At 45.7% G+C, this 23,858-nt stretch overlaps 1 pseudogene; it reads left to right on the top strand.

Moving 5' to 3' along the window:
* Positions 1-8,851: 8,851 nt before the first annotated feature.
* LOC149367479 (uncharacterized) lies at positions 8,852-16,882 on the top strand (annotated as a pseudogene).
* The last annotated feature ends 6,976 nt before the right edge of the window (positions 16,883-23,858 follow it).

Here is a 23,858-nt window from a genome sequence, read left to right as displayed (position 1 = left end):
TCATTCGAGTTACTTGTGACTCTGACATCGATAAGATAAAATGAATCACGGGTCCTTCACAAATTCACTCGAGTTTACAGACTTTGCTGCTTTTAAGGCAAACCTTGGCCGAAATGCAGCTCAGGAATTCACGTTGGTAAACTTCAATATTCGTAGTCTTCGCAAGTATTGGGAAGAATTCAAGATGTTAGCAGAGGAATCGGTAGGTTTTGTTGACATATTTGTTGTCACCGAGATAAATTCACCTGAATCCTGTTTACATTTGTTCGCCGTGAATGGTTACCGTGCTAGTTTTGCCACACGCGCGGCGCGCCATGGTGGAGGCATTGCTGTCTTTGTGAACCAAAAGTACGATGTTTCTGTTGTCGACATCTCGTTTGCACATGCGGAATGTTTAGCCTTAAAGATAGATCTATTGCATGCGTCCCTTACATTATTGGCTGTGTATAGACCACCATGTGCTAGCATAACACGATTTGTCACTGAACTCGAAGAGATGCTTCTGAAGCACAAAGCAGATGACTTGTTCTGCGTTGCAGGGGACCTGAACATCGATATTTTATGCCCAAATAAGATTCCTGTTTCCGATTACCTGTCCTCTCTGTCGGCTTTTGGAATAGAAAACATGATCAGTGCCCCTACGCGTGAAGATCTCATGAGCGGTCGACTGGTGAGGTCTTGCCTTGATCACATTGCTGTTCGTGCACTCCATCACACCTTGTCCGCATGTATTATTTCACAGCGGTTAGCAGATCATTATTTCACTGCCTGTCGTTTTTCGCCGAAATATAAGCTACCTGGAACCACTGCATCAAACGACAGGGATGCTAATATGCTAAATGTCACAATTATAGATGAAAGAAAATTGGATATGCTGATAGGGTCCTTTCGCTGGGCACACTTAACTGAAGGCGAACCGGTGGAGATAGTATACAGAAAGTTGTGTAATAAACTTGACCAGCTGAAAGAAACGTGTACTCGGAAACTAGTGCGTAAAAAAAGGCGGAATCACAACTGGTTAAACCCCGAAATTATGCGGGCAATCGCAAATCGTGATTGGCTTTGGAAACGCTCTAAACGTGTTCCTAAAAATAATGACCTTCGTTCTGAATACAGAACCGCCAGGAACAGGGTTGTGGCCCTTATTCGATCCGCACGACGGCTGTACTTTCAGCAGCAGTTCCAACGATCCTATAAAAATCCTGCAAAAATGTGGTCTCTGATTAAACACCTTCAGGGAAATGATAGGAACCTGTCTTGTTCGGACGTTTTGGTAGACGAACTTGCGTCGAAAGGTGATGATTTGAATAAGTATTTCACGCTAGCGGCCGAAATGGCAGCAGCACGGCAAGGCTTGAAATGTACACTAAAAAATTATTTATCAGCTTCCGCATATCTTCCAAGGCTATCAAAGGACGATCTTGCCAGGCTAGTGTTTAGCTTCCGACGAAACAAGCCCGCCGGAATAGATGGTATATCGGCTGCGCTGGTACAGCGGAATTTTCACGCTCTTTCGGACATACTGCTCTTCTTGATTAACGGGTTTCTGGAAAACGCCGTAATACCTGAAGATTTGAAAACTGCTATCGTAAGGCCGCTGTTCAAGGGAGGACAAAAGAACGCTATCGAGAACTACAGACCGATTTCTATCCTGCCAATTTTATCACAGATTCTAGAGAAATTCCTATTTCAATGTATGACTTCCTTCTTAGATAAATTCGATGTCATTTCAAACCGTCAATATGGGTTCATTAAGGGAAGAGGTACTACATTATTGCTTGAGGAATTTGCTGATGAACTGTACGCTGCTTTCGATGAAAACACGTTTAGCTGTGCTCTTTTTCTAGACGTTAAGAAAGCGTTTGATACGGTTAATCATGCTATTTTATTACAAAAACTGTACCTTCTGGGTTTTCGAGGACCTTTCTATGCTATTCTAAAGAATTTCTTAAGCGGACGTTCACAAGTGGTCAGAATTAACAGCCAAATGGAGCACAGTGCAAAGCTCCCTGTGAAAGCGGGTGTACCACAGGGATCTATTCTATCTCCATTGCTCTTTAATATATTCACAAATGATCTCAGCTCAGTAACATCCAAGTACTTGATTTTTCAGTACGCGGACGAAACAGTTCTGCTCACGAAGCATATTAACTACGAGACGGCAGTGAATGTGTTGCAGGAAAACATTAATTATGCCATGAAATGGTTTTCCGAGAATGGAATCTCGGTGAACATAAACAAAACCAAAATGATATGTTTCAGAAATCCTTTAAAGACGCTACTTATAGACAGACAAGTATTCTTGCATGATCATGATTCCCTTCCCTGTGGTTGCAAGCCAATAGAATATGTAAACTCGATCAAATATCTTGGTGTTGTTTTTGACAGCAGCTTATCTTTGCATGACCACTTGGCATATCTGTGTGCTAAGCTACGGAAGGTTACATGGTTACTCTTCAATATGAAGTCTTTGGCGCCGATGTCGGTGAAAAAAACTATAATTCATGCACTTGCGTACAGTGTTCTCAGATACGGCTTAACTGCATTTGCGCCATGTCCTTCACGCTGGCATTGTCGTATTGATAGTATACTAAAAAACATGTTGAAGAGCATTGTGTACAATTGTCACATGCCATCCGGCACGGACGTCTTTCAGTTCCTAGGTCTTCCGTCATTTCATTCTCTTTTTGTGCAGACAGTTGTTCAGCGGCATTTTTGGAATTCAGACTTTTTAATTATTAATACTCCTAAACGGAAATTAAGGAAAACAATTCGTTATTATGTAACGCGCAGTGTAACTAGATACGGAAAAGCAAGGCGCTGTGAAGTTATGCTTAAAATGTTCGTTATTTCATTTATTTTTATTTTTATTTTGACGTATACTCTGGGTTTAGAGTTGAATTTCTGAATACTTGTGCTGTTAACCTGTATTTTCCAATTTTTGTTTGTTTTTTTTTGCTCTCGTTTGGGTGTAACGAGAAGCGTTACTGTATCTATTGCCTTTTTTGTAGTTCTGGCCGTAACTGCCGGGCCCAGTCACTCAAACCTCTTGTTGACTTTGACGGGCCTGAACCTTATTGTATTAGCTACAAAGTGGCAAAAAACATTATTATTATTATTATTATTATTATTATTATTATTATTATTATTATTATTATTATTATTATTATTATTATTATTAATGTAGTCTAGCAGCAGCGCTCGCTCACTGTGGTGAACTGTGGAGGTGAAAGACGACGACGATCTCTAGGTGTGAAGCTCGCTCGCAGCCCGAACACTTGGCTGAACCTTTGCTGAACGTTGCAGAGCGACCTAGGCTCTGCTGAGCCACAACCCCCTCCTATATTGGGTGGAGGCTGCTGTAAGTTCCCCCTCTCGTCCTCATCCTGGAGCTCCGTAGCCGCACCTTACCTTCGCCGCCCGTTATGACCGAAGTCACCAGCCAGACAGCCCCCATCCCGTCGCCTACCATCCTCTGTTCTGGCGGGCTCCGGCAGCGAGATCCCAGCGTCTTCAGCGGCGCCGACGACCACGATGTCGACGACTGGTTGTCGTCTTACGAGCGCGTCAGCGCCCACAACAAGTGGGACGATGCCCCCAAGATTGGTAACGTGCTCTTCTACCTTAGCGACGTAGCGAACTTGTTGTTCCGCAACCCCGAGGCCGACTTGCTACCTGGTCGTCCTTCAAGACCAGCTTCTAGGAGGTATTCGGCCGCCCAGCTGTGCGCAAACTGCGCGCCGAACAACGCCTCCGCGCTCGCGCTCAGCACGCCACCGAAACGTTCACCAGTTATAAAGATGTTCTAAAACCTGTGCAGACGCATCAATCTATCCATGCCGGAGGCCGAGAAATTTAGTAACATCTTGAAGGGCATCTCGGACGACGCGTTCCAGATGTTGCTAGCGAGGAATCCACAAACAGATGTGGATGTCACCCAGCTTTGTCAGAGGTATGACGCCCTCAGGAAACAGAGGAATTCTACACGCCGATCCGGCGTGCCCGACGAGTCCCTTCCTGCGCCGGCGGTCTGCAGTCTGGTCTCTGACCCGGCCTCATGCTTCCCGAGATCAAGGCCTTCGTACGGAAGAGGTGGCCCGCCAACTGTCCCTCCTGCCTGTGTCTGGCGACCCTGTGCCACCCCTCGATCCCGAACTTCGCCGCACCATCCAAGAGCAGGCCGCCGACGTTTCGCCCTCTCGCCCTCAGCTTCCGCCTGTGACTGCCCCTCTCACACACGCTGAAGTTGACGCCCGAACCCGACGCCACGACGCCTATGTTTCCCACCCATCTATCGCACCGCTACCACCTCCGCCGGCCCCTATCCGTCGTCGTCTGCCGCCTCGGCGTGCCGTCATGAACCCATGGCGCACCCACGACAACCGCCCCATATGTTACGCCTGTGACTTGCCGGGTCACGTCGCCCGGCTTTGTCGCCAACACACGCCGAGTTTCCGGGACGAGGCAAGCCCATTCCACTACGACCCTGTGCCCCCTTCGCTACCAGTTCCCTCCGGTACCACTGCGGACTCCTTCCATCTTGACCTCTCTTGATATTCTTCACGCCGGTCGCCTTCTCCCCGTCGCCGATCTATCTCTCCCATGCGCCGGCGATCACCTTCTCGCCCGGAGGAAAACTAACAGCCGCAGTTCCGGAGGCCAGAACTGCGATTCTATCGAACTGCCAAAGTCCTCCGTCTTCACCCGCCAATATTATCGACGTGTTTGTTGATGGCGTCGCCGTTCTCGCCCTTGTAGACACGGGCGCTGTTGTTTCCCTTATTAGCGCAGCTCTTTGCCGTAGACTCCGTGAAGTGACGACGCCTGTTCCGAACTTTTGCCTCGGCACTGCAAGCTCGCACCGCATTCAACCTCTAGTGTCATGCACAGCTCGCCTTGTTATCCGGGATGTTGTGTATATTGCCGAGTTTTTCGTGCTGCCCCGCTGTTCTCACGACGTCATTTTGGGATGCGACTTTCTAACCCTGCATCACGCGATCATCGACTGTGCCCATGCCAGCATTGAACTGTCTACGCTCTGTGCCACTCTGCCATGAGACACCTCTCCCCGACTCGGTAAAATACCGGTCGCTGAAGATACTGACATCACTGCCTTCTCTGCAGCCCTGGTTCCCCTCTCTTGCACCTGCAATCCTGATTCGACTGTTCCCTTTACTCCGACTGATGCTGCTGTCCGTCGCCACTGTTTCCTCCTTCCGTTCGCTCTTCTGACTATCTGCAAGGGCCACGGCGCAATTTATGTTACGAACCCTTTTTGTTGTCCATCAACGCTTCTCCGCGGCGAATGCCTGGGACATGTCGAATCACTCGATCACGCTCTTCCATACTCCGTCTCTGAAGAACCTGCCCCTCTCCAGATAGATGCTATTGGTTCCCCTCCTGCTACGCCAGACTAAGACACCGTTACTGTTTTTTCCCGATCTATCGATGTCAGCCTTTCGCCGAACCAACGTGCTTAGGTCGGCGCATTACTTCAACGTTTCCGTCCGTCCTTCGACTTCTCACACACCTCTCTTGGCCGCACATCCGTCGTCACACACAGCATTGACACCGGCACTCATGCCCCTTTGCGCCAGTGTCCTTATCGCGTGTCGGTCCCTGAACGCACCGTCATTACCAAAGAAATGGACGACATGCTTCAGCGCAGCGTCATCCAGCGTTTTCACAGCCCCTGGGCCTCTCCCGTTGTTCTCGTGCGGAAGAAGAACGGATCCATCCGCTTTTGCGTTGATTACTGTCGCCTCAACAAGATTACGCGCAAGGATGTGTATCCACTTCCTTGTATTGATGATGCCCTGGACTGCCTGCAAGGAGCGGAATTCTTTTTCTCATTGGACCTCCGCTCCAGCTACTGGCAGGTGCCCATGGATGCTGCTGATCGGCCAAAGACGGCCTTTGTTACGCCCGATGGCCTCTCCGAATTTAACGTCATGCTGTTCGGCTTGTGCAATGCGCCGGCCACATTCTAGCGCATGATGGACACAGTTCTGAGCGAACTCAAATGGCACACGTGTCTCTGCTACTTGTACTATATTGTCGTCTTTTCTCTAAACTTTTCGTCCCACCTGCTCCGCCTCGGGCGTGTCCAGCAATGTTTGACCGACGCCGGCTTGCAACTGAATTTGAAGAAGTGCTGCTTCGCAGCCCGGCGGATTAACATCTTAGACCCCGTAGTCTCCAAACAAGGCGTCCTACCCTATCCTGCAAAACTGCGCGCAGTCGCCGAGTTCACTCGACCCACTTCCCTGAAAGAGCTGCGTAGCTTCATCGGGCTCTGCTCTTATTTTCGCCGCTTCGTGCGCAATTTCGCTTCCATCCTGTCTCCCCTGACTGATCTTCTTGCCGGCGACACCAGACTGTGATGCGGCGTTCACCACACTTCGGCGCCTGCTTGTGTCCCCTCCGATCCTCCGCCACTTCGACCCCAGACTGCCCACTGAAATTCACACTGACGCCAGCGGCGTGGGCCTCGGCGCCGTTGTGGCTCAGCGGAAGCCCGGCTTTGCCGACTATGAGGTGAACAGGGACGTAGCGACGGTTAATCAGGAGATGAGCCAGTTAAGCGTGTAGAAAGGCTTGCAAGTGGCAGGAAAAAACGAGAATTGCGTGCAGCAAGCGTTGGCAGAGGGTTTGGATGAGATGGTATTATTTTAATGGAAGGGTTGGAGCAGAGATCGGCTGGTGCCTGGCGGGACAGGCAGTAGCTTTTTTGGAAGGTACACGAAGACTGCCTGCCTAAGGGTACGTGTAAGCGAACAAAGTGGAGGCTGAGTACAGCAAAATGGCCACAAGGAGGTTCAGGAGAATAAAAAATTATAAAGCAGAAAGTTAACACTAGGATCAATTTCATGAACATGCAAGGGAGTAGAAGGAGCGAAATGGTTAGAAACAAAACTGTAGTTAAAGGTCGTCGAAATACGTGTGTACGCTCTGTGCTAGATACATCTCAGCGATTTAGAAGATCCATCGTTTTTCGATCGCTACATTTGGGAACGATGCAGCAGAACAACGGAGATGAAGTGGGTAGTGGTAGGTATCCTGTGATATCAAGGAACAAGTAGGCAAATAAAAAAAATCTGGAAAGAAGATCTCTCGCTATCAGGAACAGTTTGCGTTAAAAGGACAAGGTTAGGGGTAGATTTATATGGTCAACAGGAAAAAGCAGCCAAGAAAACAAGAATCTAATTAAGGGTTTCTATCACCATATAAAACACATTGGACACTGTGCTGATATTATTCTCCTGAGAACATGAAGGGCCGCATGGAGAATTTGGATGAATACACAGATTATAACGGGATCAGCGCTACGTAGCTCATTCGTATATTGATACTTTGAGTTTTTTGCAGCCTTAGAAATGAGGGGAAATATTTGAATAAATGCAACATCAAAAGCGAGTACTGTTCAAAAACTATAGCAATCTATCACAAAACACAAGCAGATGCATTGGCAGAATTGAAACAATAAAACAAAAAACGCTTATTCAGATTCACTACAATTATTTATGGGTATTATAGTCCAAGTGTGATTTTAGGCTCTGAAGAAAGGCATCAAGGAAGTCATTTTCTACAAAGAAGACGGGCAGCATGTTCCACTCTTTAATATCTCAAGAACAGTCATTATGAGAAAGCGCCGCACGAATATGCATACTATGGCGATGACTTCATGTTTCATTAGGGTGTATTGCAAAATAGCTTGATGTATTAATTTACAGTGACCATGAATTAGAAATAAAAGAAACTTCCCCTTTTTTATTTGTTCGACATCGTAGTCTTCTATGATTCGCTAATTTTAATAATGTGGTCGATGAATTGGTTTCGCGATATTTATTGTATATGAAACGAGAAGCAAGTCCTTGAACTTTTTTAATTTTTGCTTTTTTAAATGGGTTTGGGGATCCGAAATATTTTTCCCATATTCAATTACAGGCTTTACCATGGTCCTATAAGCATTTTTATATCGGGAGTTTCACTGCGGATTTTACGACTCAGTCCCCAAAATTACACTGTGCCCTGGAGCACACAGTAGTTATGTGCGTATTCCAGCGTAGGTCTGAAGTGAAACCTGAACCAAGATACTTGTGCAGCTCCTGTAAGACACTCTTGTTCAGAGTCACTCAAAACACCGCATGACCTCGCCATATAAAGAGGCTGGCGGAACGTCTGAACAGGACACTCGTCGACATGCTGGAAATGTGCGTACATGGAAGTCAAGCGTAAAACTTGGCGTCTTGAAGTTTTGTCTTATGTCACGTGCGCGTACAAGAAAGCCGTCCAACAAACTGGTTTGGTTTGGTTCGGTTTGGCGGGGTTAAATGACTGAGCCTATGAGAGACGCCGTAGTGAAGGGCTTCGGAAACACAGGACAGCGCATGTCCTCTGTTTCCTCTGTTTTTAGCCTACGTCTTTCGCGCTGTTAACCCTTCGCATTTTCGACCACATGGGGTTCTTTAACGTGCACTGACATCGCACAGCACACGGGCCTCTAGTATTTCGCCTTTCGGTTCAGCAGCTGAGCGCCAAAGCCACTGAGCCACCGCGGCGGCCGTCCAAGAAACTTCCCCAAGCAGAAAAAATCGACCTGATGAGTGTTGCCTGTGCATTAGGACAGTGTGCACTAGGACAAGGACGACAGTGTTCGATGCTATGCTGTCCCGAGTAAAACTTTTGGAAGCATACCGTGCAAAGAAAAGCAGTGATGAACGTGTGAGTGATGTTCACCTGTGCCATCGAATCCCTTCGCTTCGAATCTCACGCCGGCCTTTCTGCACAGCAGCCTGCGGCTTCAACCTGTCCGGCAGCGCCACCGCTGCTATTCCTCGACCACCTCGACTGCCCCCGGACTCACCCAAGGTCATCGACAGCAACAGACACGCCGACTATAAAACCGCATCACCCGCGCTCGGCGCCCTGTGTGCTCGGTGGCTGTGCCACGATGCAGTCATCAAACCTGCTCGTTTTCGCCACACAGGTCAGTAAACAATACTCTCTTTTATCGAAAAAATCGAGCAATTACTGTCACCTGCAGCTACCGAGCCCACAGAGCTGCCTTTACATTGCTCTTGAATGTGCTGATGTCGTGCGTGCCCTGTTGCTCTTGGCAGACGATGTTGAATCAAACCCAGGCCCCGAAAAGGTTCTAGAGGAACTGAAGAAACTGTCTGATGGTCAGTCGAAATCAATAGTCGAGGTCCAAGGTCTTAGAAATCAACTTACAACTACGGTACAAGCTATTTATGATGTTATTAACAGGTTATCCACCCTTGAAATTCATTATCAAGATGTTGTAACCCTATGCACCGACATGGATACGATCTGCGCTAGCACTACCCGAACAGCCAAAGAAATCAGATGTATAGAAGCCCGTTTGGATGACGCAGAAAATCGCTCGCGACGTAACAATTTAATTTTTTACAACATTAAAGATGAGAATACATCTGAAACGTACTCGGAATCCAAAGAAACGGTCCTCCGCCTCTGCCGTGATCAATTAGATCTATCCATTGACCCTAAAGAAATTGAAAGGGCTCATCGTCTCGGGCGTCATTTTCCTGAGCGCATTCGACCCATAATTTTATTTATTTATTTATTTATTTACAAGATACTGCCGGCCTCAGTTTGAGGCCTTAGGCAGGAGTGGGCATATCAATAATACATTAAGGAAACGAACATAACAAAAAAACATCACAAGAATTTCAGTGAGAAGAAGAGACGAAATCCAGCAGTAATAATAGTAACAAAAAGTAAAGCGCGACAAAAACAACAAGGCGCGTACACAGCAGCACGACACAACCACGCATGCTCAATCACATGAGCAAGAAACCAAATGTACAAACAATGAAAACAATCATGCATATGAAGCACTCAAGGCATTGTGCATAACGACACGATGGTGATTCTATCTTTAAGGAACGAAACAGCGCAACTAAAACGAAGGACCAAGAAAAAGAGAGACACGAACATGCGCTGACTTACAACTGACTGTTTTAATCGGAAAACCACATATAAATATAAACCACATATCTCTAATCGCTGCGTCACAGGCTCACGTCGTCATCGCTAACTACTAACATAAAAAGAAAGGAAAAACCATTGGCGAAAGGTAAGCACCTACAGGCTCCCACGCTTTTCCAAAAGATATATCTCGCGCTTAGACAAGGCTATCGAAGTGCTGCTCACACATGAGTCACCTTCTGTGCAGATATGATACGCCTCTACTACTTCCCGTACCAGTTGTTCTTTATGGCGATACAGCACAACAGTGTTGTCAAAGTACGGAGTGCATAGGCAGGATTTGCAATGTGCAGCCAGTTTTGGCGAACCGGAGCCACGCAAAGAATTAGCGTGTTCCAAAAGGCGTTCGTTGAGGCACCTGCCTGTTTGACCCACGTAGAAATGGCCACACGAGAACGGAATCCTGTAAACGACTCCAACTCTGCACTGCACAAACTGAGTGGCATGACGGACTCCGCACCCTTCTGTGGCGTTGCCGTTTTCTTTCTTGCGTTTCACTGACGCCGGAACCTTGCTCAGCTTATTAGGCGCTGAAAACAAGACCTTGCCCCCAAACTTCGCCGCTATCTTCTTCCATCTGTGAGACAGCCGATGCACATATGGGACTACCACCCCTTTGTTCTTACTTCCAGTGTCATTTTCAGCTACTTTTTCTTTCTTTGTTTTCATTTTCAAGAGTAGCCTGTTGCACGTTGACACTAACACCTCTTCCGGAAAACCTGCTGCTCTGCAACGAGACCATTGTGTGTCAAAGCTTGAACCAACTTCATGCAAGCATGACTTCTTAATTGCCGCTCCAAGGCACGCCATGGCGATCCCGTTCTTGACCAGCTTGGAATGATTTGAATCAAAATGAAGAAGTGGCTTTTGCGTTCTTGGTGCGTAACGCCAACATACATGGTTCCTTTGAAACTTGAAGTTGACATCCAAAAACTGCAGGCGTTCTTCAGAAGGCATTTCATAGGTAAATCTTAGTTCAGGCGCCGTGCTTGAAAATACCTTCATGATGTTATTGACCACTTCAGGGCTTGCTTCCGTTGGTAGTGCCACAAGATAGTCATCCACGTATCTAAGGATGCTAGAGGTGCAATCCTTGAGTTCTTTCTCCAGTGCCCTGTCCACTGCGCTTAAATATATACTGCTCAATACAGGTGCTACGCTTGAGCCGATGAATATGCCGGACCGCTGGACGTATGTGTCTCCTCCCCACGACACCAATGTACTCTGCAGATACACGCTCAATAGCTCCATAAAAGAATCAACTGATATTCCGCATTCCATCATAAAACGACTCTCGTCGTTGTCTTCTGTGACACATTCCTTGACATGTTTCATGAGAGTCGGATGTGGCAGCGAGTAATAAAGATCTTCTATGTCGATGCTGAACGCGGATACAACGCACAGTTCTGCCTTTGATACCGTTTCTATAACCTTGAATGAATTTTCTACCAGGAACGGGTCCTTTATGTTCAAGGAAGATAGGTGCTTTTTCAGGAAACCTGACACCAAGTACTGCCATGTACCGTGTTCATTCACTATTGCTCTGAATGGTACATCCACTTTGTGGCTCTTGGCTGAGAAAAACACTTCGAGCTGTAGGCCTTTTGTACTATGTACAGCTTTTTGAAGAGCCTCCAGGTGTAGCTCTTGGAGCAGTGCGACTGCCTGTCTTTTGCACTTCTTCGGGCTAACTTGCACTTGCTTGAAGTGTTTGTTAACTGCTGCCCCTGCTTTTTCTCCAAACACACTATCAGGTAAAATAACAAACTTGCCTTCTTTGTCAGCCAGTAGTGCTCGAAGGTTGTTGGCTAGCAGGTGTTCCACGACATTTGAAATAGGTCTATGCCTCCTATGGTCCTTTGGAACGTCAATTGCATCAACACAGTCGGCGGCGCATCGGAACCGATCTTCTTCATTCACTTGCCGAGAAATAGCTCTCGTAAGAGCTATTTTTTCTGGTATGCTCAGTCCTGGATCCACTGAGAACTTCGGCCCAAGGCTAAGCAACTTTTCAGATTTTTTGTCCAATGTTGCGCCTCCCAGCAGCAGGACGTCCCTTATTTCTGTCCTTTTCTTCTCTTTCTTCGGCAGGGTACGCAGTGTGAGTTTCCAAATCCATTCAGTAAGCTGTTCAGCCCTCGCACTCCAATCCTGGTACCAGGATTGGAGTAAGCTGTTCAGCCCTCGCACTCCAATCCTGGTACCAGGATTGGAGTGCGAGGGCTGAACAGCTTACTGAATGGATTTGGAAACTCACACTGCGTACCCTGCCGAAGAAAGAGAAGAAAAGGACAGAAATAAGGGACGTCCTGCTGCTGGGAGGCGCAACATTGGACAAAAAATCTGAAAAGTTGCTTAGCCTTGGGCCGAAGTTCTCAGTGGATCCAGGACTGAGCATACCAGAAAAAATAGCTCTTACGAGAGCTATTTCTCGGCAAGTGAATGAAGAAGATCGGTTCCGATGCGCCGCCGACTGTGTTGATGCAATTGACGTTCCAAAGGACCATAGGAGGCATAGACCTATTTCAAATGTCGTGGAACACCTGCTAGCCAACAACCTTCGAGCACTACTGGCTGACAAAGAAGGCAAGTTTGTTATTTTACCTGATAGTGTGTTTGGAGAAAAAGCAGGGGCAGCAGTTAACAAACACTTCAAGCAAGTGCAAGTTAGCCCGAAGAAGTGCAAAAGACAGGCAGTCGCACTGCTCCAAGAGCTACACCTGGAGGCTCTTCAAAAAGCTGTACATAGTACAAAAGGCCTACAGCTCGAAGTGTTTTTCTCAGCCAAGAGCCACAAAGTGGATGTACCATTCAGAGCAATAGTGAATGAACACGGTACATGGCAGTACTTGGTGTCAGGTTTCCTGAAAAAGCACCTATCTTCCTTGAACATAAAGGACCCGTTCCTGGTGGAAAATTCATTCAAGGTTATAGAAACGGTATCAAAGGCAGAACTGTGCGTTGTATCCGCGTTCAGCATCGACATAGAAGATCTTTATTACTCGCTGCCACATCCGACTCTCATGAAACATGTCAAGGAATGTGTCACAGAAGACAACGACGAGAGTCGTTTTATGATGGAATGCGGAATATCAGTTGATTCTTTTATGGAGCTATTGAGCGTGTATCTGCAGAGTACATTGGTGTCGTGGGGAGGAGACACATACGTCCAGCGGTCCGGCATATTCATCGGCTCAAGCGTAGCACCTGTATTGAGCAGTATATATTTAAGCGCAGTGGACAGGGCACTGGAGAAAGAACTCAAGGATTGCACCTCTAGCATCCTTAGATACGTGGATGACTATCTTGTGGCACTACCAACGGAAGCAAGCCCTGAAGTGGTCAATAACATCATGAAGGTATTTTCAAGCACGGCGCCTGAACTAAGATTTACCTATGAAATGCCTTCTGAAGAACGCCTGCAGTTTTTGGATGTCAACTTCAAGTTTCAAAGGAACCATGTATGTTGGCGTTACGCACCAAGAACGCAAAAGCCACTTCTTCATTTTGATTCAAATCATTCCAAGCTGGTCAAGAACGGGATCGCCATGGCGTGCCTTGGAGCGGCAATTAAGAAGTCATGCTTGCATGAAGTTGGTTCAAGCTTTGACACACAATGGTCTCGTTGCAGAGCAGCAGGTTTTCCGGAAGAGGTGTTAGTGTCAACGTGCAACAGGCTACTCTTGAAAATGAAAACAAAGAAAGAAAAAGTAGCTGAAAATGACACTGGAAGTAAGAACAAAGGGGTGGTAGTCCCATATGTGCATCGGCTGTCTCACAGATGGAAGAAGATAGCGGCGAAGTTTGGGGGCAAGGTCTTGTTTTCAGCGCCTAATAAGCTGAGCAAGGTTCCGGCGTCAGTGAAACGCAAGAAAGAAAACGGCAACGCCACAGAAGGGTGCGGAGTCCGTCATGCCACTCAGTTTGTGCAGTGCAGAGTTGGAGTCGTTTACAGGATTCCGTTCTCGTGTGGCCATTTCTACGTGGGTCAAACAGGCAGGTGCCTCAACGAACGCCTTTTGGAACACGCTAATTCTTTGCGTGGCTCCGGTTCGCCAAAACTGGCTGCACATTGCAAATCCTGCCTATGCACTCCGTACTTTGACAACACTGTTGTGCTGTATCGCCATAAAGAACAACTGGTACGGGAAGTAGTAGAGGCGTATCATATCTGCACAGAAGGTGACTCATGTGTGAGCAGCACTTCGATAGCCTTGTCTAAGCGCGAGATATATCTTTTGGAAAAGCGTGGGAGCCTGTAGGTGCTTACCTTTCGCCAATGGTTTTTCCTTTCTTTTTATGTTAGTAGTTAGCGATGACGACGTGAGCCTGTGACGCAGCGATTAGAGATATGTGGTTTATATTTATATGTGGTTTTCCGATTAAAACAGTCAGTTGTAAGTCAGCGCATGTTCGTGTCTCTCTTTTTCTTGGTCCTTCGTTTTAGTTGCGCTGTTTCGTTCCTTAAAGATGCAATACCAACTCGCCCACTATGCTATGTTGCTACAGGTGATTCTATTTTGCCTCAATACTGTTAAGCATACCGCAGAATGACTGGACCGTCGGGCATTCCACTGTACTCGAGGTGAGCGCATTCCACTCACTCAAAAAACGAGTTTTTAAACACGTTAGTCCTGCAAGAAACATTTTTTAATTTTTTCGAATGATTAGATCGTGTTGGGCGCTTAGAAACTAAATTAATGTTCACATCTTTATCTATTCCCAGCATATCATAATATAGTAGGTACATATATTTCAGTCTGTCCCTATACCGTCTCAATTTTAATGGCTCTAAGTTTGCGTTGTTTAGAAGGACCGGCTGAGATACTTGCCAGCTATAACAGTTGAATATAAATTTAACCGATTTTCTTTGAATGCTTTCTAACTGTGTTATGTTTTTCTGGGTATACGGGTCCCATACTACTGAGGCGTACTCAAGAATTGGTCTAATGTACGTTTTGTACGCTAAAAGACGGATTTCTTGTATTGACTGTCGAAGCGACCTCCTCAAGTAACCAAGCTTGCACATTGCTTTTTTTGAAATATATGACATATGCTCGTTCCATCTGAGGTCAGATGTAATTACGAGACCCAAGTATTTGTAGCTGCTGACCGTAGACAGAATATTACCACCGATGCTGTTAGAAAATTTTGAAGGATTTCGTTTTCGCGTGATTGACATAGCGACCGTTTTCTTTGCGTTCATAGTCATTTGCCATGTGGCGCACCATGCTTCTACGTTGGCTGATGATGAATTCAAACAAACCTGGTCATTGCAGTTATTGATTTCTTGATATAGTATGCAGTCATCTGCAAATAACCGTATTTTCACGTTCACTACTTGTATTATGTCATTGATGAAGATAAGAAAGAAAAGGGGCCCAAGGACGGATCCCTGTGGAATGCCCGACTGTACCGGTGCTGAGTCAGAGCGCACACCATCATAAACACACTCTGTCGCCGTGGTGACAAATATGCAGAAATTCATGCAAGCAGCAGATCATTTTTGAGTATTGGCTGTAGTTTTAAAAGAAGTTTAGAATGAGACACACGGTCAAATGCCTTTTCGAAATCTATGAATATCATATCAATTTGACCCTGCTTGTCTAAAATGGCTGCGAATTCGTGAATGGTTTCGAGAAGCTGCGTTGTTGTAGATAATCCCTTTCGAAACCCATGCTGCTTGGAATCAATTATGTTGTTGTCATTCAGAAAGACCGAAATATGTTTGAATATAATATGTTCAAGTGTTTTGGCGCATGTGGTGGTGGTGAAAACTTTTAATTACTGAAATAGAGTTTGGGAGCCACAGAGTGGCCCCGCTACATAGTCGGCGTCCCTGGTCCGGGACACCGCATGACAATGCCCCGTCTCTCGCCCGTTTCACCAGAGCCCTTTGGGACTCAATAGAGGAGCAGTTGAGGAGGGCAGTCTCCCATGCCTCTCTGGAAGGGGTAGGGGAAGGGGGGAGGTGGGGATTTTGAGTACATGCCCACACCATGTGGAAGATATCACAGGTCTCCCCACAGTGCGGGCATCGCCCATCCGTGTTAGGATCGTAATGCTTTAAGATTGCAGGACAGAGTAGAGTACCTGTCTGCAGGCGCCTTAAAGTTCGCTCCTCCGTCTTACTCAGCCCCTTTGCAGGGGCCGGAAAAAGGCGGTGGATGTCGCTATAATGGGTTATAATTTCCCTGAATCGCAGCAGCGGCTGGTTAGTCTCCGAGCCAGAAGAGCTGGGATGAGGAGCCCGGTGAGTAAGCGCTCGGGCAGCTGCGTCAGCGGCCTCATTACCTTGTAAGCCCTGGTGGCCAGGAGCCCAAATGATTCTTTTGGGTGTTGGATCAGTGGCAGTCCGTCTTAGAATACAAGCAGCTAGGGGGGAGATCTCCCCTGCAGAGTAATGATCACATGCTTTTCGGAAGTCCGTAATGATGATTCTCGAATTGGGCAGCAATTAAATTGGTCTGTACGAAGTGATAAGCGACCGGTTTTCTATTTTGGGATTGGGGTAACCTTTGCGTACTTCCAGTCATTTGGAAGTGCTGCACACGTTAAAGACTTATTAAACAGAATGCACAAATACTTCGTGTATACAAATACACAAATAGTGAAATTTACATTTTTAAAAACCAAGCAGCTGATTCTTTCAAACGGCCATAAGTTAAAAGGCACCGATTACAGCATAGGGGTGGACTTTTGACGCCCTGTCCGAGAAGCGCGAAGGCACCTTCTAAAGTTTGTCAAAGCTACTACCACTAAATTTTCCTTGCGCTACAAAACCTTGTGCATCGGTTGTAAACGCTATGCATTCGAGGAGTCATCACAGTGTGTACACGAAATCTCATAGCATACGTCTTATCGTCGCGCCACTAATCTTCCTTGTAACAGCCCCCGCGGTAAACTTCCAAATCTTTCTTTTTCTGTTATCTTTACCAACATACGTAGTTTCCTTCCCAAGCGTGAACACACCTGTAATCTTGTTTCATAATCTTCCAGCAATATACTTGTACTAACAGAAACGAGGCTAACAGACGACGTCACCGATCCGGAAGTTTTAGCTGATTTACCAGATTTTAACGTTTTCCGAAAGGACCGCAAAGGCTCACGAGGAGGAGGTTTTCTTATTGCCACTGACCAGCTGTTGCCTTGTTCTGTCATTAAAAAATTCAGGGGCACTTTGACTGTCTAAAGTGCGTAGAGGCGAAAGCGTTTTCCGCACAACTTTCGGTGCTTCTGTGGCACTGGTGTCGTCACATATAATTGAGTACTAATTACTAAGTGATGACAAACCACTAATTAATGGTTAATTACTGATTAATGTCTGAATGTTAATTAACTGCTAATTAATGACGCTTAAGCATCGCCTTCAGGAGTGGAACGCGACAGCGTGTAGTAGCGCTGCCAGGGAGTCCACAGAACGCCACCACCTGTTCGGCGCGATGCCTTGCCCTTTGAACGCAACGCTTTTTGAGGAAAGGAAATGGCGCAGTAATTCTCTGCCATCTCGGTGCTCACCTGAACCGCTCCGTAGAGGGAGGGAGGAAGTGGGAGTGAAAGAAGACAAAGGGGGCCCGTAATGAAGAAAATGAAAATTGTACTTGAGGAAATGAAATCACGCAGTAACTGTCTCCCATAGGTGGACACCCGTCAAAATTCAGGGGGGCACTTTTTTGACCTAGTGTGGTCACTGATGTGAGGTTAAGACGTTAAGCTTCGCCTCTAAGAGTGGAACGCGACAGCGGCTTGCAACGCTGATAGGGAGCGGCTTGTAACGCTGCTAGGGGGCACGAGACCGCACGTGGCACCATGCTCAACCCGCTACTGACATTTCAGGTCCTGCTGCTCTGGCTGCCTGCTGCTTTTCGCCCCTTTCCTCAAGTTCCGTCATCCGCTCGTGGCGTGAATTGCCCGGTCGGTGACCGTGTGCTCTGCGCCGTAGTGGACGACACTCCAAATTTAGCCCGGATACCGCTACTCCCCTGGCAACCCAGCCCCTCATCGACGTCATGGATCACCGGACCCGCCTGCACAGTACCGCCATCTGCCGCGCACCACCTGGGGCACGACACCGCACGTGGCACCATGCTCAACCCGCTACTGACATTTCAGGTTGGTTATATGAACAACTGCAGTGAATGTAAGACTAGCAACCGCTGCCTTGTAGCGGTGTCTTGCCCCTATGTGATCAAGTGGCGTAGCGAATTGCGAATGTGTTGCGACTGTATAGCATCCCACCTGTTATCCCAGCTAATGTTATATCTATCAGGTGATGTTGAGCTGAACCCAGGCCCTCCCACTGCCCTCGACAACTCGTCTGTTTTAGACACCCTCAAACGCCTCGAGAACGCGCATATTGCCATGTCTACTGAACTAAAAGAACTTAAGGCTACTCAAGACAACCATGGAAAGCTTTTATCCGAGCTAAACAACCGCATTTCTCTGTTGGAATTCGCTCACAAAAAAGACTCAGACGTGGTGAAAATCGAAGAAACTAACGAAATAAAACGGAAGCTTGCAGCCCTTCATGCCGCCAATATTGATGCAAACAATCGTATGAGAAGAAACAACTTACTTTTCTTTGGCCTTAAAGACGTCGAAAAGGAACCTTGGGCAGAATCTGAAAAAAAAAAAGTTCGAGACCTGTGCTCTACTGAGCTCGGTGTAGAACTAGAAGCAGATTCTATAGAACGTGCGCATCGACTAGGAGCATTCTGCACCGATAAACAACGGTCAATCATCATTATAAGCTAGCTCATTTTAAGACAAAGGAAAACATTCTGGCGTGTGGTCCCAAACTGAAAGACACGGTATACGCAATCAGAGAAGATTTCGCTCCGGAAACCCGTCTTGCTCGTTCTAAACTTCTGAAGTTTATCCGGCCTCAAAAATGTGCGTTCAAACTGCGACTTGATAAAATGTACGTTGGGAAAAAATGCTATGCTTACAACTCTGCCACTGACACGGTGATTGAATGTACCGCTCGTGTTCCCAACACCGATGGTAGCGAATGACGCGCAGCGAATCATGCTCCCAACAAGCGTCCTTCATCATACCTCGACATCCAAATCGCCTTCACCAACATAAGAAGCCTTATTCCAAAGCGTGACCAACTTCTTAGCTTCATTGATGACATTGACGCCCACATTATCATTCTTGCTGAAACTTGGTTGACTGCAGAAATCCTCGATCATGAATTGCTTCCCACTAATCTGAAATTCACCATCTATCGCCGAGATCGCGGCGGCCGTAGAGGGGGTGGCGTTCTAATAGCTGCAAAAAACACATTGTCATCATCCTTAGTGTGCCACGACGACGTACTCGAACTATCATGGATTTGCGTTCACTCCTCAAATGGGAAAGCTGTATTTGGTATTTGTTATAGACCACCCGATTATGGTCCATCCTTCAGCAACTTACTCTGTCATAGTCTAACATATATTAGGGGCAACTTCCCCAGCTCACCTATTTTTCTATTTGGCGATTTCAACTTCCCCAATATTAACTGGCCTCTACTTAGCACACCTGGTAATTCACAATCCAGTGAGCCCAAACAATTCCTTGATCTAACTCTTGATTTCAATCTGCATCAATCCATATCACTTCCGACGAGAGGGAATAACACTCTTGATCTATTGCTCACGAGCAGTCCTGATGACATTAAAAGCGTAACGATTCACCCCGGAATCAGCGACCACGCTCTTCTTCACATTTCCATATCACTACTGCTAAAAGTTAGGTCCGCAACTGAGAAGGTAATCTTCGACTACAAAAGCGGAAACTTTGATGCAATCAACGTTGAACTTGCACGGTTTCACGAGTGCTTTCGTGAGTCATATGCGTCACGAACGATCAACCATAACTGGGAACTATACAAGACAACAATGATAAACCTAAGAAACAAATACATACCAAAAATAAATATTACATCCGATCATAGCAATGAGTGGTTTACTGTGACTTTGAAACGCCTCCTGAACAGAAAGAAACGCCTCTACCGGTTAGCAAAGTCGTCTAACTGCCCTACAGGGTGGAACAAATACTATCAGTGCGCAAAAACCTATATCGAAAGCCTGTGTGCGGCAAAACACAAATTCTTTTCAGTTGACCTTCTCAAAATCCTACAGTCCAACCCCAACAAATTTTGGCGTATTCTCTCTCCTAAGCCTCGGCCGAACCAAATAGAACTCATGGGAACTGATGGTGACCCAGTGGACCTAGATCAGTGCGCTACCGTACTGAACCAATATTTCACATCGGTTTGCACTCCCACACACAACTCTACCACGTCACTTCCACCAGAAACTTCGCCGGTTACGATGCGTAAGATACTGATTAATCCCGACGGTATCAGCAACCTCATTGATTCTCTTAAACTTCCTTCCTCGGCTGGGTGTGACCACATCAACAGTAAGTTATTAAAAAACACATCAACAACCTCGTCCCAGATATTAGAATTAATCTGCACCCAGTCCTTGCAATCGGAGGAAGTCCCGGATGATTGGAAAGTTGCCCAAATCGTTCCAGTCTTTAAAGCAGGTGACCGCAAATCAGCCTCTAACTACCGTCCTATATCATTAACTAGTATCCCGTCCAAACTTCTCGAGCACATTATATCCACGAACCTAATGGAACATCTAGAATCTAACGACTTCTTTTATCCTCACCAGCACGGTTTTAGGAAACACCTTTCATGCGAAACACAGCTTGCCGAGTTCATACATGACTTACTCGAATCCATGGACAATAACCTTCAAGTAGATGCCATATTCCTCGATTACTCTAAAGCATTCGATCGCGTCCCCCATAACCACTTACTTCAAAAGCTTTCATTGCTAGGAATTCCCGCCAACCTAATCCATCGCATCGAAAATTTTCTTTCAGGACGAAAGCAGTTCGCTTCCGTAAACGATAGCCACTCATGATGAAAAACTGTAGCGCTCGAGACGAGGACACAATGAAGACGACAACACATGCGCTAACTTTCAACTGAATCTTTATTTAATGCACAAACAGTTTTTAAATACTGCGCAAGCAGTACATGCACAGGATTTCCCATAATCTAAAAAAGATAGGCCAACGAGTAGGCGTTCAGGTAGTGTTTTCGGCCCCAGATAAACTGGAAAAACTATGTAAGATGACAAATCCGTACTCTGTGAAACATAAAGGTTGTACAAAGAACCACACCAAGAAATTTGTTGACTGCGCAGAAGGTGTTGTGTATTCCTTGCCACTGTCATGTGGTAAGGTGTACGTAGGCCAAACCGGGAGGTGCCTAAACGAGAGGCTACGGGAGCACAATAGGAATATAGAAAATAACAAAGGTAATCTTTCAGAACACTGTGAGGAATGCAACCCAGATGCATGCATGCCGAAGTTCGATGAATGCCAGGTTATTAACAGAAGCAGGAAACAGCTAACACGGGAGATTGTTGAAGCAAAACGAATAAAGAACTTAGAAGATAAGTGTGTAAGCATCCCATCTGTATATTTATCAAAGAAGGAGATGATGTTTCTTGATGGCTTGTACAAAATGTGAAAAGTGACTTGCGGTGTGATAGGCTAGTGGGAAGATATTTTGATGCTTGCGCAGTATTTAAAAACTGTTTGTGCATTAAATAAAGATTCAGTTGAAAGTTAGCGCATGTGTTGTCGTCTTCGTTGTGTCCTCGTCTCGAGCGCTACAATTTTTCATCATGAGCAACCAACTCGCCCAAACATCCACCCTGATAGCCACTCACCCTTCACCAGCGTAACATCAGCGGTCCCTCAGGGCGCCGTACTGTCACCGCTTCTATTCCTCATTTACATTAATGATCTCCCTTGTAACATAAACTCTAATTTACGGCTTTTTGCAGATGATTGCGTCATATACAGAGTTATTAAGGCGACCAATGATTCATCTTAACTACAAACCGATCTTAACACACTCGCCTCATGGTGTAATAAGTCCCTCCTTTCCTTAAACATTAGCAAGTGCAAATCTATGTCTTTCACTAGAAAACGCACTGTGAATCCGCATCAGTACAGCATTGGCTCACTTCTTGTCGACCCCACATTATCATACAAATATCTCGGCCTCCACCTAACACCATCACTATCATGGGTAACCCACATTCAAAAAATTTGCGCAGAAGCCTCACGCACACTCGGCTACTTACGACATACATACATACATACATCTTTATTAACTCTCACAAGGTTACATCAGTAACAGAGGAGAGAGGACGCAAGGCAAAAAGCTGCGTTGGTGCAGCTTGAGGGCCACCCTGCGCCCCCTGCCGGCGGTATCGCCTGGCAGCTAATCACAACAGCAGTGGAAGAGCGCACTCACAAGCACAAAAGAAAATACAGCCACAAAATATATACATCAACATTTGCATGACGTTATGCCTCTGTTATCACTCGACATTATTGGACAAAAGAAACTGCTCAAAATTTTTATGTACAGGAAACGCATTTATAATCAACCGAGATACAAATCAAGTAGAAAGAAGATACACAAAGCTATGTATACATATATACATGTTCTAATCATGATGTCAAAATGATGCACATTCAAACAAAGGAACACATTCAAACACATTCAAACAAAGGAATAAGTGCTATTAATTTATGCCGTGAAGTCTTTTCAAGTATGATGTTGTTCTTGTGCAGAATATTGAGGTAGTGTGGTAGACTATATGTCACTGACTGCTTACCGTATGTAGTGCGGCAGAAAGGTACGGACCATGACATTTTGTTCCGTGTGTTATAAGATGGAATCGAACGAATGAGGTTGAAACTTGATAAGAGGAGATCATTCTTAGTTGAAACAGCATTTTTATACATAGAGATTAACTTGAATGGGAATAACTCTGAGAGTTTCATGATACTGAACCTTGCAAAGTAGGAAGCCGTATGAGTACACCATGGGACATTAGCTATTAATCTAATTGCTCGCTTTTGCGCCATTAGAATTTTCATCTGGTTTTGCTTGGTTGTTGTCCCCCAGACCATGAGACAATAAGTTATATGTGGCAATATAAATGCATTGTAAATTAATAATTTAACTCTAGGCGGAAGTGTGTGCCTCTGGCGGCATAGGATGCCATTAATCTTGTTTATTTTAGCGCAGATATTCTCAGTATGTTTATCCCAATTAAGTGATTCGGTCCAAACAACACCAAGACATTTCACAGCTGGCACGACATCAATTTTTTTGTTTCCTAACCAAAGGTCAAAATTTGCACGCACCATTCTGTTTTTAGCTCGGAATATTATTGCTTTGGTCTTCGTGATGTTTACCCTTAGGTAGTTCTTAAAGGACCATTGACGCAGGAATTCTAAGAACTTATTGCCGTGTTCTAGCAGCTCTCTTTCTGTGTTACCTGAGGAAAGCATTGTGAGGTCGTCTGCATACGCTATTATGTTGACAGGAAGGGGAGCAGAAAATATATCATTAATGTAAATATTAAATAATAGGGGGCCCAGAATGCTGCCTTGTGGTACAGCAGAGAGGATAGCTTGCGAGGTTGATATAGTGTTATTAAGGGAGACCATTTGTTTACGATATTTCAGATATGATTGAATTAAAGATAAGCTGTTACCTCTAATTCCATAGTTATTGAGTTTATGTACCAGTAAAGCATGATTAAGCAGGTCAAATGCTTTGGAAAAATCAACAAATATTCCTAGTACAAGGAGCTTTTCCTCAAACGCATTTATTATTATTTCTTTTTGCTTAATTAGTGCCGTTTCCGTGGACCTTTGTTTTCTGAAACCAAACTGACTCTCTGATAAAACTAAATGTTTGACTAGAAAAGTATTTATTCTCACATAAATAA

This window comes from Amblyomma mixtum, chromosome 1 (assembly GCF_055824585.1).
Source record: "Amblyomma mixtum isolate Tamu chromosome 1, ASM5582458v1, whole genome shotgun sequence".
Lineage (NCBI taxonomy): Eukaryota > Metazoa > Arthropoda > Arachnida > Ixodida > Ixodidae > Amblyomma > Amblyomma mixtum.
This window is presented reverse-complemented; position numbering and strand designations above follow the sequence as displayed.